Source organism: Falco punctatus (assembly GCF_963210335.1).
Source record: "Falco punctatus genome assembly, chromosome: 15".
Lineage (NCBI taxonomy): Eukaryota > Metazoa > Chordata > Aves > Falconiformes > Falconidae > Falco > Falco punctatus.
In genome coordinates, this window is record NC_137595.1 from 11659470 (window position 1) to 11673113 (window position 13644).

Here is a 13644-nt window from a genome sequence, read left to right on the forward strand (position 1 = left end):
TCCGGGCCGCAGAAGGGGCGAGCGGCCGAGGCGCTGCGCTCCCCCAAGCCAACCCCGGAGCGGCTGCCGGGGCCGCTTAGAAGGGGCCGGGGGAAAGGGGGATCTGCCAGCCCCAAGGGGTGCCTGGGGGCCAGGGGAAATGGCGCCGGGGCCCCCCGCCCTCACCGCCCCCCGCCCTTACCTCCCTCCGCGCCGCTGCCGCCCACCTGACCCGCCGGGCGCAGGTGCCGGCTCACCCCGCGCCTGCGCAGCGCACGCGCCCTGCCCGCAGCAGCCGCGCGAGGCTGAGGGGCGGGGCCGGGCCCCTCCTCGCCCCGCTCCCGCCCGAGAGCTCCTGAGCGGCCGTGGCGCCGCCGGTCACCCGTGTGCTCCGCCGGTCACCCGCCCGCCCCTCGCTGCCCCTCACTGCCCGCCTGTCACCCGCCTGCCCCTCGCTGCCCGCCTGTCACCCGCCTGTCACCCGCCCGCCCCTCGCTGCCCCTCACACCCTCCTGTCGCCTGCCCGCCCCTCACTGGCCCGCCGCCCGTCCGCCCGCCGCCCCCCTCGTCCAGTCCTCTCCCGTCCCCTCACTGCCCTCCTCACGCTCCCCTCCCGTCTCTCTTTTGTCACTTCGTTCCCTGCTCCTGCCACCCCGCTGTCCCCACGCCACCTCCCCGCGGCTGCCCCAGGGCAGGTGCAGTGCGACCCCCGGCCCGGGCCAGGCCAGCAGTACCGGCGGGTGCCCCGTCGCAGCAGCAGGGTCTCCACGGAGCCTGTGTGAGCCCGGGGACACCCTTGCCACAAAAAGCCCCTCGCCTGCCTGCCTGGCAGTTCCCCGCACAATGTCGCCACGCAGGGGTGCCCGTGTCCCCATCTCCACGCCCGTTCTGGCTTGCTCAGGAGCCTGTCCCTCGCCCTGCCGGCGGGACCTCAGCTGCTGCGCAAGGGGGACGTACAGAAATAAATTTGCGAATACCACAAATGGCTTCTCTCTGCTTCCCCATTTAGCTCCGAGGGAGGCAAATGCCTGGCAGCTGCTCGAAGGCGTGCAACTCCCCCCACCCTCACCATCACCCCAGGGACCAGAAAGGAGAATGTCTTAAAGAAGGAGCTTTCTGAGAAAGAGCAGCAAACACAAACATTTCAGATGGTAGAAAGGAAAAACAGTGTCAAGGTCAGCCCAGCTCGGGGCAGACAGCGAGGGAAGAAGGAGGGAGAGACCAGACCCCGGTAGCTGCAGGGGGGGGGTGGGGAGGAGCAGCTCCCTGCGCCCCCGTCTCCCCCCGGGGAACCATCAGCTCTTCTTCCTGCTCGTGCCTGATGCCGGCCCAGGGACAGCTCCAAAACCCGGGGACACCCCTCACCGGGGGTGCGGGGCGCTCCAGCCACCTTCCTCAAGGAGGCAAAAGCAGAGATCCCTGCCATGGACGCCCGGTGCTTTTTGGCCATCTGAACCCGGCACCAGCCCCAGGGCCGAGCGGGTGCCACAGAAGCGCATCGATTCCTTCCTCCCCGCCCCCTCTTCCCCCCGGAAAAACATGAGATGGGAGGAGGATTTAAATTAAGCCAGGGATTATAGTAATACCAGCCTCGGTGATCTGCTGGAGGCGACAGTGAACAGGAGAATCGTAGCGGGGTGAGGAGGACGTGGCAGGGTGCAGGGTGTTGGTAATCGGGGACCAGTGGAGCCTGGGGAATACGAGGGTGCTGCTCGGGCATGTATTTGGTGCCCCAACGTACCTGCCAGCACCAGGGTCAGAAGCACAGGATGCTGCTGGTACAGGTGGCAGGTCCAGCCCGCACCACCAGCTGGGGCTCACTCCAAACCAGTCCCATTCCCTGCACCGGTCCTGCCAGGGCCATGCACTGGTGAAGTGAGTCTCTGAGCATGGCACACCTCCCCCTGCCAGCTCCCTTTGCCTCGCAGCCATTTAATCCCATTATTCATCATTACATATTTATTAGAGCTCTAATTTAGTGTGTAAAAATACTGAGGCCAGGAGGGGTGAGACACCTCCTGAGCAAGACAGAGCTGCCAGGGCAGATCCTGCTAAGGCAAGAAGGGCCCTAAGGCTGCTGCAGAGCACCATGCCATACCCTGATGCCCTGGACCACACCGGGCAGGGATGGCAAATACCAAGCCTCAGGGGATGCTGCTTGCTCTTCTGCTGCTGCTGTAGCCACCCCCATAGGGCATTAGCCACCATCCAGGAGTCAGTACAGTACTGGCCACTTTTCTTGTTCAGCAGTCTCTAGAGCTACTCAGATGTCTTTCACTTCTGCAAACTGATTTGACTCATCTTCTTCAGAGGCATCAACGATTTGTCATGTGGGACTCCACACAGCACCTTTCCACTTCCGATGGTTTCCTACAACATGACAGGATCCATCAGTAAACAAAGCATAATGCCTTTCGTCTGATAACTCATTATATGGTGGTTATTGAGCATGAGCCACCTCCTCAGGCAATGGCCGCTCCATGATCTCTTCCAGCATTTCTGGGTGGTTGGGTTTTGCCGGTCAAGCTTGTTGTGTGATCAACACTACCAATTTACTCTATGTAGCACTGGTTGCATGACATGTAGATGAGATGTTTAACATCCAGTTTAGCATGGACAACGGAGTGCCAAGAGGAGATATGCTTCTGTACCAGCTTCTGAAGTTGTACGGCTCAACCCCCCTCATATGCTTCTAGTATGTCTTATTCAGTCAAGGTGTGGTTGGCTTCTGATCCTCAATATCCCTGGTTCCAAAATCCTAATGGTCGACCTTGGAGTCCTCCTGATGTTTTCTGCCAGAGGCTCCAGGTGAGACCATGCTCCCCAGCTGCAGTGCAGAGTACATTTTGCACAGCTGGCCCTGTCTGGACAGGCCCAAGAGCTACCGCACAAGCCGTCTCCTGTTTGACATGCTCAAGGGCTTGCTGTTGCTCAAGGCCCCAGTCAAAATAGTTCTTTTGGGTTAGTCAATACAGAGGGTTCACAAGCTGACTATAACCTGGAATATGCATTCTCCAGAATCCCACAAGGCCTAGGAGACCCTGTGTTTACTTCTTGCTAGCTGCTGCAGACATAGTTGCCATCTTCTTGATCACGTCCACAGGGACATGATGGTGTCCATCCTGCCATTTCAATCTGAGAACTGCCTCTGCAGGTCCCTTGACCTTACTTCTTTTCATGGTGAAACCAGCCTTCAGAAGAATCTGAATTACTCTTTTTCTTCTGCCTTGTTGCCCCACACGATGATGTCATTAATGTATTGTAGATGTTCAGAGGCATCACCCTTTTCCAGTGCACTTTGGATTAGTCTGTGAGAAATGGTAGGGCTGTGCTTCCACCCCTGGGACAGTTTGTTCCAGGTGTCTTGGACACCCCTCCGTGTGAAAGCAAACTGTGGCCTGCATTCTGCTGCCAAAGGAATTCAAAAAAATGCATTGGCATTGTCAGCTGTAGCATACTGCTTGGCTGCCTTTGACTCCAGTTCCTGTTGGAGCTCTAACATGTCCAGTTCAGCAGCACTCGGTGGTGGTGTGAGTTCATTCAGGCCACGATAGCCTACTGCTAACCTCCACCCTTCGTCAGACTTTTGCACTGGCCATGTGGGACTGTTAAAGGGTGAGTGAGTCTTGCTGATCATTCCTTGGCTCTCCAGTTGATGAATCAGCTCATGGATGGGAGCCAGGAAGTCACAGCTCGTGTGATACTGCTACCAGTGCACCGTCCCGGTGGCATTTGGCACCCGCTGTTCTTCAACTCGCAGCAATCCCACCATGAAGGGATCTTCCAAGAGGCCAGGCAGGGTAGATCGCTCTTTGATCTTCTCGGTGTTCACAGTGGCTACACCAAAAGCCCATTGGTACCTCTTGGGTCCCTGAAGTACCCTCTCCTGAGGCAGTCATGCCAAGAATACAAGGGACCTCTGGGCTGGCCGCAATGGGGTGCTTTTCCCACCTGACCCCTGTTAAGGTCACTTCAGCCTCTGATACAGACAATTCTTGGCACCCCCGCCACTCCAGAGATCCGCACGGGTTCTGTGCCTCTACACCCTGATGGCACCAGCGTACACCGTGCACCAGCGTCTACCACAGCCTTATACTTCTGTGGGTCTGATGTGCCAGGCCATCGAATCCACACAGCCCAGTATACCCAGTCACCCCTTTCCTCCTCCTCCAGAGAGGCAGGGACCCTCTGTTCCTGTTCCTGCTCAGAGTATTCACTGTCTGACCCTTGCAATGCCAGGCCAGAAGTCCCCTCACCAGGGGCAATGGAGGTGACCTCAGTCTTTCTATGTCTGGGAGATCGCTGATTGCCTTCTTGTGTCTCTACAGCAACAAAGCTGCCAGGCTTCTTGCGTGGCCCCTTTGTAACAACTGCCTTCCCTCCCAGTTTGCATACACGGGCTTCCAGCTTGAAGGTGGGTTCACCATCCCACTCCCCATTGTCCTCCCCCTTGTCACACAGGAAGAACCAGAGTGCAGCCCATGGCATGTGCCTGGGGCTCCCTTTCCCCTGACCCGGGCAGGAGGGGACTGACCCCTTGGGGTGCCCCTGACAGCCAAGGTGCTGGCCTGTAGGGGTCAAGAGGGACAGAAACTTTCTTCAAAGTTTTGGAGCCAAGAAGACACTCTCTCCACAGCTGGTGTATCCATATCTGGACAATACATCGCTGCCAAGCTGTTAAGAGTATCACTTTGATTCATGGCCTGTGTGCACAGGCCATCCTCTGGATCTTTGGAGACCTCATCACTGTCTAGGTCACTGTAGATGACTTCCAGCACTGCTAATTCTCTCAGCTACTGGATGTCTTTGGCTGTGGTAGTCCACTTCCCTGAGGAGCTCACAAGACTTTCCTTGAATGGGTATCTTGCACTCAAACTCAAGAGGAGTTGCCTCCAGAAACTGCAAATTGCTGCTTCTTTTCCAATTCCTCTCTCAATTCCCTGGTTCCTAGCAAGGGATCCCAGCTGCTGGGCTTCCCTACATTCCCTTTGCTGACCGTCAGCCCCACTGCCCCAGCATCGGAGCCGCCAGGCAGCAATCCACTCACCCGGCCGGCGGCTGTACTCCTTCCACATGTCTCAAAGTTCTGATGAGGTCAGAGACAGAGACCAGGTAGGTTCCCACTTCTTGCCTGAATTCCCTCACTCCTTCATTCAATTTCCTTGCCAAAGGACCAGCTTCTTGATTAAACCCTTCCTCTTCTTCCTCCTCTCTTACTCATTGGTGATATGGACCCACTGACCTCCTTGTCTGTTTCTTTTTCACTACGGGGACAATTACTGTAGTTGTTGTTTGGGTCCCCACCTCAACCATGGTGTCCTCAGATGTGGTCTGGATCCCTATCTCTACCATCATGCCCTCAGGTGTAGTTTGCATCCCAGCCTTAGTCAAGGTGTTCTCAGAGGTGGTGTGGGTCCCTGCCTTAATCACAGTCCTCTGACAGTACCGAACTGCAGCTCGGCAGGCACAGGCCAAGCCCCAGCAGTGCTAGAAGCTGCTGGTTTTTACTGGTAGGCAAGGCACCCTTCTATCCAGTGGCACATCAGTTTGCCTGTTCAGGTGTAAAGTCCCAGGCTACGGGAGGTGATAACCACCCCAGGCACCTACCCAAATCTTTCCACGCACCCTGCCACCCAGGGACCCCTGCCACCCAGGGACCAGCCGCCTCAGGGCATGCTTCAGCATCGCCTCACCCAAAAGTTGTCTTCTCCTACGGCAGGATGACACCACATTCCACAAACCCCATAATATGTTATGTGTTAGTAATGTTAAACAGCTCACATAAGGGTGAGCAAGGACCTCAGGAGCCTGCACAATAAAACCACCCACATCAATCCCAGGCAGGAAGAGGGAGATGCATTCCCTCACCCTTTCCACAAGACAGCTCCCCCAGCACAGCAAGGCCATTAATGCCAGGGCAAAGCACACAGCCATTGTTTGTACTAACACGTTCCCAAGCTCAGCAAAACAAGCAGCGCAGCCAAAAAAACTCCATGACCCGTGCAGAAGCTTACTACTTAACAACTACTATAGCTATAGCACACTTACTACAAAACTGCTGTTGTCTCCTGCCTCACACTGGGCACCAAAAAGGACTGTAAGTGGGTTGACCTTGGCTGGATGCCAGGTGCCCACCAAGCCGCTCTATCACTCCCCTCCTCACCAGGACAGGGGAGGAGAAAATAAGATGGAAAAAGTAATGGGTCAAGATAAAGTCAGTTCAAGAAAGCAAAAGGCTGTGTGCAGAATCAAAGACAAACAAAAGATGTCCAGCCACTTCCTGGGAAGCAGGGCTTCAGTATGCATAGTGGTTGTTCCAGAAGACAAACATTTTGATAAGGAATGCCTTCCACCTCCTCCTCCTTTCTCTTACCTTTTATATCTGAGCAGAGGTCATATGGTATGGAATATCCCTTTGATCAGTTTGTGTCCCCTCCCAAGACCTTGCCCACCCCCAGCCTAGCGGTGATGGGGGCGATGCTGGAGAGACAGCCGTGATGCTGTGGGAGCGCTGCTCAGCACCAGCCAAAGCACCCTGTGTTATCAGCACCGCTCCAGCCACCAGCACAAGCTCAGCACTGTGAGGGATGGTAGGGGGGAAATTAACTCCATCTCAGCCAGACCCAACACAGCATCTTGGGGATAAATATATTTTACAAGTGAAAGGAGACCTCCAAGGAGGCTAACCATGGCTTGATGGGTTGCAAATGGTGTCACAGCCACTGTCTCATGGCTCCGTCATCCTAGTGTGGTGGCACAGTCTGGTGGCGCAACCCAGTGTGGCTTGCTTGGCCCCGCAGCGGGGAGGGGAGCCTGGACCCTCTCCTGTGGAAGTCTGGCAGGACAAGGAGAGAATTGAATAGGAGGTGAATTGCAGAAGTGGGGCTCCCTGCTGAGCTCCCCGGCAGAGAGTAGCGGGGGGGAGGTAGTGGGAAGCTGCTGGGAGGGCTGATGCTTCCCATGGTGCCTGGGAGCCTGAGCCCTGGTCTCAAGGATGAAGCAGGAATGGGTTTGTCTGGGCATGACCTTGCACTCATGGGAAGCCTGCCGAGAGCCGGCATCACCCCAGCACTGCAGGCAGGACAGAATCCTGCCTGCGGGCCCTGGACACCACCACCAGGGGATTTGTCTGGAGATGGGGACGTTGCCCAGGAGCCGTGTGCCTGGCACAGACGGCCAGAGCAGTGCGGGCAGCACCAGGGCAGTGCAGCAAGGACTCTGCAAGGCGCCGGGCTCCTGGAGCAAGAGAGGCTTTGCTCCCCTGAGCTTGGCTGCGTCCCTGTCCAGAAAGGCTGCGACACATGTGCCTGCCACCTGGCTCTCACTCCCAGCTCTGAGTGTTACGACAAACACGGGGAAGCTGGTGCCAAGGTGAGGAGCCCTGATACAGCCTTGTCCCCACTGCCAGCCCATGGCCACACAAAGCGCTGCCAGCTCATGCCCTGATGAACTCATCCCCCACCCCGTGCTGCAGCTGGGGCTTGGGCCTCTTCCTTTGTTCCAGAGCCCGGCTCTGCAGCTGCTTCTCCAAGGCCAGTACCTGGTAGCAGCTCCAGCCCATGGCACCCACTCTGAAACACCCCCAGCACTTCCCCCCCAAACAGCCCTGCCACCCCTAGCCTTGGCCACCCCCATCTCCCCGGAGCCCATGGCTCTGAGCACAGGCTTCCAGGCACCCCAACACCAGTTTCCGCCCCAGGACCAACATAGCCAGAGCAAAGCCGGGGAAGCCTCTCCCCCCCCACACCCCCAAGGCATCCCCCTGTACCCCACACAGCTCAAGCTGCCCTAAAGAAGTGCCCTGTGCTGTTTTCGTGAGCTGGGCTGTGGGAGCAGGGAGAGGAATGTGCCTGGGCTGCTGAGCCACCTCCCTGAGACACAACACTGCAAGCAGGGTCTTGCCCCAGCTCGACCGCAGCCCTGCGGCTAGCAGTGTCACCATGAGCTGCGTGCCACTGCCACAGCCTTTGTCATGACCTCTTCAGCCCTTCCCAGCTCACCCCCAGAGCCCCTTGGCTGGTTGTGAGGGTTGTGTGGGGTGACAGGGTAGCAGAGCAGGCAGCACCACAGAAGGAAGCACCAGCCATAATTTTACCCTGATGTAGGTGAACAGGCAGGCTGGGGCTTTGGGAAGCAGCACAAGGCATCTGTTGCAACAGGCTTATCTGCTGCCCATCGCTCCTGCACCGGCTCCTGGAAAGCTGCAGAGGCGGCTGGCAGGCACCAGCTTGTGGCCTTGCAGGGGGGAGCCTGGCCCCTGCTGCACGGGCTCTGCTCCAGGGCTTGCAGCAAAGGCACTCGACGGCAGAGTGGGCTTTGTGGCAGCAGGGACAGAGGAGGCGGACAGAGAAGCACATGGCATCCCGGCTGCTGCCTCTTGGCAAGGAGAGCGCTTGGGCAGAGGGCCAGAGGGAAGCCACTCCTGCTGCTGCTTCGGAGGTGCCTCTGCCCTGTCCGCAGGTGATTTTGGGGGAAGCAACAAACGGCCCTGTTCCCACGCTGACCCCCTGCTTCGGTCCTGCACTGCACCCTCTGTGCCCGGCTTGTACCCTGCACCATGTTCTCCGCACCCAGGCTGTCCCCGGGTCCCCATGGGCAGCGGGACATTCCCCCACAGGCTCATCCAGGCAGGCCTGGAGCTGTGACACCACACGGTGCCACGAGCACCAGCAGTGGCACACCCAGCTTGGGGACAGCAATGTCACTGGAGAGAGGACACCAACCACTGCCTTTGTCCAGACAAAGCAAGGCGATGCCACCTCACAGTTGACACCCACCATGGAAAGGCTTTGATTTTGTTGTTCTACCCCTTGAGGTTTCCTCACATCATGCAGGCACTTGCGCAGTCGATAGCAGTCTCAGGCACTCCTGGCAAACCCCAGCCAGCCGTGCCACAGCCTGGGTGCTGGATGCATCCCTGCTGCCATCACTGCCATGGGTTTGAGCCCCCATCTTGTCTCCTCCCAGCTCCCTGGGGTGCCGTACTGCAGCTGCTGCCTGTAGAGAGGAATAAATCACAAAGTGGGGGCTATGCATTGGGAGCAGAGAAACAAAATGGCTTTTCATGCCATAATCCTTTGTAATAAAGCACCAGGGGGAAGAAAGACGATAAACAATGTCTCCTGTGTGAGCCAGCTGCTTCCTAAAATAAAGCACTCCTCCATCAGCTGCCTCGGCTCGGGCACAAATGCGGGCACTGCTGCATGACACCAGAGCTGTATCCCCCCGCAGGAGCATGTGCTCCTGCAGCTCCCAGCACAGCCCCATGGGCCCACGGGAATCTGCAGAATGCAACTGGGGGGGGACAGAAATGAGCAATTAATTCTGGCTGCTGCTTGGGAGCAGGCTGTGAGCCACCGAAGGGCTCAGCAGCCCCAGGCGCCAGCAACACACACGCCGCTTGGCAAAGGCACGCAGCAAAGCTGCTCCCACCTGCACCCTGCACCGGCAACAACCTGAGCAAATGCGGGGAGCCTGGGAGGGTGTGGGGTGGCTCAGTGCATAACTCCCAGCTTTATTTAGACCTGAATGCTGGCAGGAGCCTGGTCCTTGCTGGGGCTCCGGAGGAGAGGGCAGGAAGCTCTGAGCACTCCTGGTTCATCATTAGTCAGGCTGAGTCCTCTCTGGCAGGAGATAAGTAAGCTCCTGCCGGTAAACCTGACCTCCTGGGCATTATTTCGAGAGCAGCAATAACTTCTCTGCTTCTAGGGGTGGTGTTGGCGTGTGCTGAGTGTGGCGGCTCAGCTCTGCCAGCCACCACACAGCCTACAGGTGAGTTTACCAGTGTGGCTGTCTGAAGGTTCCTGGCTCGCTGTGCTGGTGCCTGTGCAGCCACTGGTCAGGGATGGTGGCTTTCCTGCCTCAGGGCCATGGGGGCTCCCCAGCATGGCATCGCTCCCTGCCACAGGATGGGGACAACTTGTCTGTTAATCCTCTCCCTGTGTCACTGAGTGTCCCGAGGGGACTGTCTGACCTACAGTGCCATGTCATACGTGCTCTCCCACCCTGTGGTGGCCTCCCATCAGCTCCATTCCCAAAGGACCACAGTCACCAGCTCGCACAACACTTTCATTTCCCTGTTACTGCTCAGTCTCTTCTGCTTTCCCCTTTGAAAGCCAAACATATAACTACCCCCATGCATGCACACATTCAGGCATATATTCTCCCCAACAACTCCCAGCAGAGGTTTTCCCTGGCAGCTTGTGCTTGCTGCCCCCTCGCCCCCTCTCTCCACCACTGCCACCACAGTGTTCGAGCTCTGCCCTTGGCAGTGCATCCACCCGGGCAGGGGACACCTGATGGGGAAGGGCTGACCCGAGTGACTCAGAGGCAGTGACACATTTTCCCTGGGGATGCAGGGAGTCGTGCGTGTGTGTGTGGGGGGTGACCAGGACATGGGAGAGCTGCAGCATCTGTCCAGCCGCACAGGCTGGCTTTGCCTTATCCTGTTTGCTCTGGTGATAAACCCACACCTTCCAAGGGGATGTTTGCTTGGACCGACTGTCCAAGTGTGGGCAGTGTGGGCTGGAGCTGGCAATTCCCTGCTGTCCAAACCCAGGAGCTGCCCCAGACCCTGGTCACCACCACCTCTTGGCTCTCACCACTTTCTGCTGCAGCTCTGGGGGCTGCCAGATGGAGAGTGGCCAAGGGAAAACCCCGGCTGCCAGCACGCAACAGCCTCCCTTGCACTGGGCCACCTGCACAACAAACCAGCACCAGTGGTGCTGCAGGATGCGCAGAGGGTGCCACAGCCTGGCAGGGTGGGTGCACGGCTGGGAGGAGGGGGACACCGGGTTGCCTGGTGTGGGGCCATGCACAAGCTGATTAAGGCACCTCCTGAGAGATGGGGTTGTGATCCTTCACACAAGCATCTATGGGGCCACATCCTCTCCTGGCTGAGTCAGAGGGGATGGAGCAGCAGCAGGGCAGGCGCCCATCGCAGCCACAAGCTCTGAACTGAATTCACCCTGTGCTGCTGATCACCAGGTATTTGCCCAAATTCCTCCTGCTGGTGACTCAGCTTCCTCCTTCCTCCCTCCTCTGCAGTGCTGGCCACAGCTCACCACCTGATCGAGGTGGAAGGAACCTGCCCTGGGAGCAGCGGGATAGGCCTCAGCTGGGGAGAGGCATAGATATTGCCAGGAGGAGCTTACACATATAACCTACCTGGTGCCCAGCAAGGGAGGGCGGCATCAAGCCCCGCCAGGAAGACCTCCTGGGATGGCATCCTTCGTGCATGGGTGGCTGCTGGGGCAGCCCATGCTGCCTGAGCTGCCCATCCTGCTGGAGCCACCACATTTCTAGGGGACATCAGCCTGGCAAGTGTCCTGGCCTCCCACACCACTGGCAGCTGTGTGCCCATACGTGCCAGGGTGAAAAAGGGGGGGTCTGGGGCAGGGAAGGAGGGAAAGTGTTGATATAAAGGGCTTTTCTGTAATGTTTCTCACCTTACTAGCTGATCCTCTGCTCACAACAAGGACATTTTGGGTACGGAGTTGCAAAACAACTTTCTCTTCATCCTCAGACCTGAGGATACAGCAATGTATCTGCTACTTCTCCATGTACCATTCTGGTAGGGGTGGAGATGGGAGAAGTGCTTGGGGCTGCCCTCATTTTAGGTGGGCACAGCCACATCGGCCATATGACCCACCGAGATGGGTTTGCTGGGGCTGGGGACCTGCCCCCAACTCCAACCGTTGTTCCTGGGCCTGTGCTGAGGCTGCCAGGCCCTGGAGTGGTTTCCTTAGGGCATTAATCCCATGTCTATCTAAACTTGCATCGCTGCATCCCTGGGGTGGCCACAATAAAAAAGCAACCCAAACCTAGGTGCATCAGCACCCCTGTTCTCACCCCATGGGTCCCTAGGATGCAGCAAGGTGGTCCCACGGACCAGTGCCGCAGGCTCAGGGCCAGTGCTGGAGCATTGCTGGCTCCTGGAGCCATCAACCCTATCACCTGAGGCAACTACAATCAGCAGGTGCCTGGGGCACCTGGCACCCCCCTGGGCAAAGTCTCTGCTGTCCATGTGTGCAGCAAGGGGTGAGGAGGTTTTTGTGAGCATGACAGTGCCAGGGATGGGACACTCATGCTGTGACCTTGCAGGGGTCCAAATGACTCAGGGGGAGTTAACTTGACCAATGGTTTTCTGTGTGTGCAGCGTGGCCCATTGCAGTGTGGCTAAGAGTGTGCAGGAGGGAGAGGCACTGGGGCAGTGTTGGGAGCAGCCACCAAGACCTCACTATCCCCAAAAGTCCCACCTAGGAGAGGGGATCAGCTCTGCCACTTTGAGTTTCCATGCCAAAAGCTTCAACTGGTTCAGCTCATGCTCTGGCTTTCGGGGATGGGGAAAGGGCTCAGGATGGCTTTACCTCCGGGTTTGACCCAGTTCCCAGCCTGGGTGCATCAAGTGGCCAAGGGATTGCAAAGCATCTCTGCAGGAGGTGGAAATGCTGAAGCAGTTCCTTAACCTTTAATGGTCTGTGAGCCCTGTCTGCTGCTCCAAAGCCCAACTCTTGCTGACATGACTTTTCTACCTTCTGCTTTCACAGAAGGGTCCAAAGAGGCCTGCTGCCTGCTCCCCAGCACAGAGCTGAGCCTGCCCTGCCTGGCAAGAGCGACCACTACCAGGAAGGGGCAAGCTCTGTCAGGGCAATGAGCGGCTGCTGCCACCCTGACAGCCTGCACCAGCAGCTGGCACTGGGAAAAGGTTTCCCACATCCAGGATAGGGTGCTGTCCTGGGAACATTAGGATGCTGAAGGGGCATGGACACCCTGGCATGTGCTGGGCTACCTAGTGCTCAGCCCAGTGTAGCAGCAGCCCCAGCTGGCCTCAGCATCGCTCCCCACCGCCCTCTTCCCACAGAAAACCCCACATGCTGTCCTGACAGCACAGCAACACCAGCCTCTTACCTTCAGCTCTTTCAATTCCGCTTTTTAAGGGTGAAGGCAGTTGCAGCCACACAAGCAGTGTTATTTGCAGCCCTTTGCAGGCAATGTGGGTGGAGGTAGTAGGCAGATAGGCACCATGTCCAGACAGGCACAACAGCCCTGTTTTGTTTCCAGTTAACAAGGCTCACTGGGGACACTGGCCAAAACTGCTAGTTGGCCAGCCTGCCTCCACCTCCTCCATAAGCAGCCTGTTCAGTCACCCTGCAGGCTGGGTGGAGGTGAGGAAATCCAGGCAGCACCCAGGAAACCTCACCATAGACCTGGAGGCACTGTCAGACTCCATCCAGCTCCCCCTTGCCCACACTGTGCTGGAGGCTGACTGCAGGACACAGGGATCTCCACTTCTGCAGGGCAGGGTTGGGATCAGCCTAGAGGGTACCCAAGGGATCTACTGCATTAATCTGTCCTTACAAGGCTGCAAAAAACTCCTTCAACCAAGGGCAGGAGCCGAAGTTGGCTCAAGGTGAAGCAAAGGGCTGTGCCAGGCAGCGAGGGGAGATTTGCTCTGAGAACCGTGTGGACTGAGCCAGCCTGGCTGCAGCACCAGCAGGACTCAGGCCAGCATCCACACTGCCAGCACAGGTATTTCTCCAGCTGCACAGGTGAGGAGCCAGCCCAGCTCCACAAATTATATTCTAGGCAGGGGACACCAACCTCTTTGAACCAGGAGGCTCAGCCTTCAGGTAGGAAGGCTCAGGTTAGCCTCTACTTGAGGGT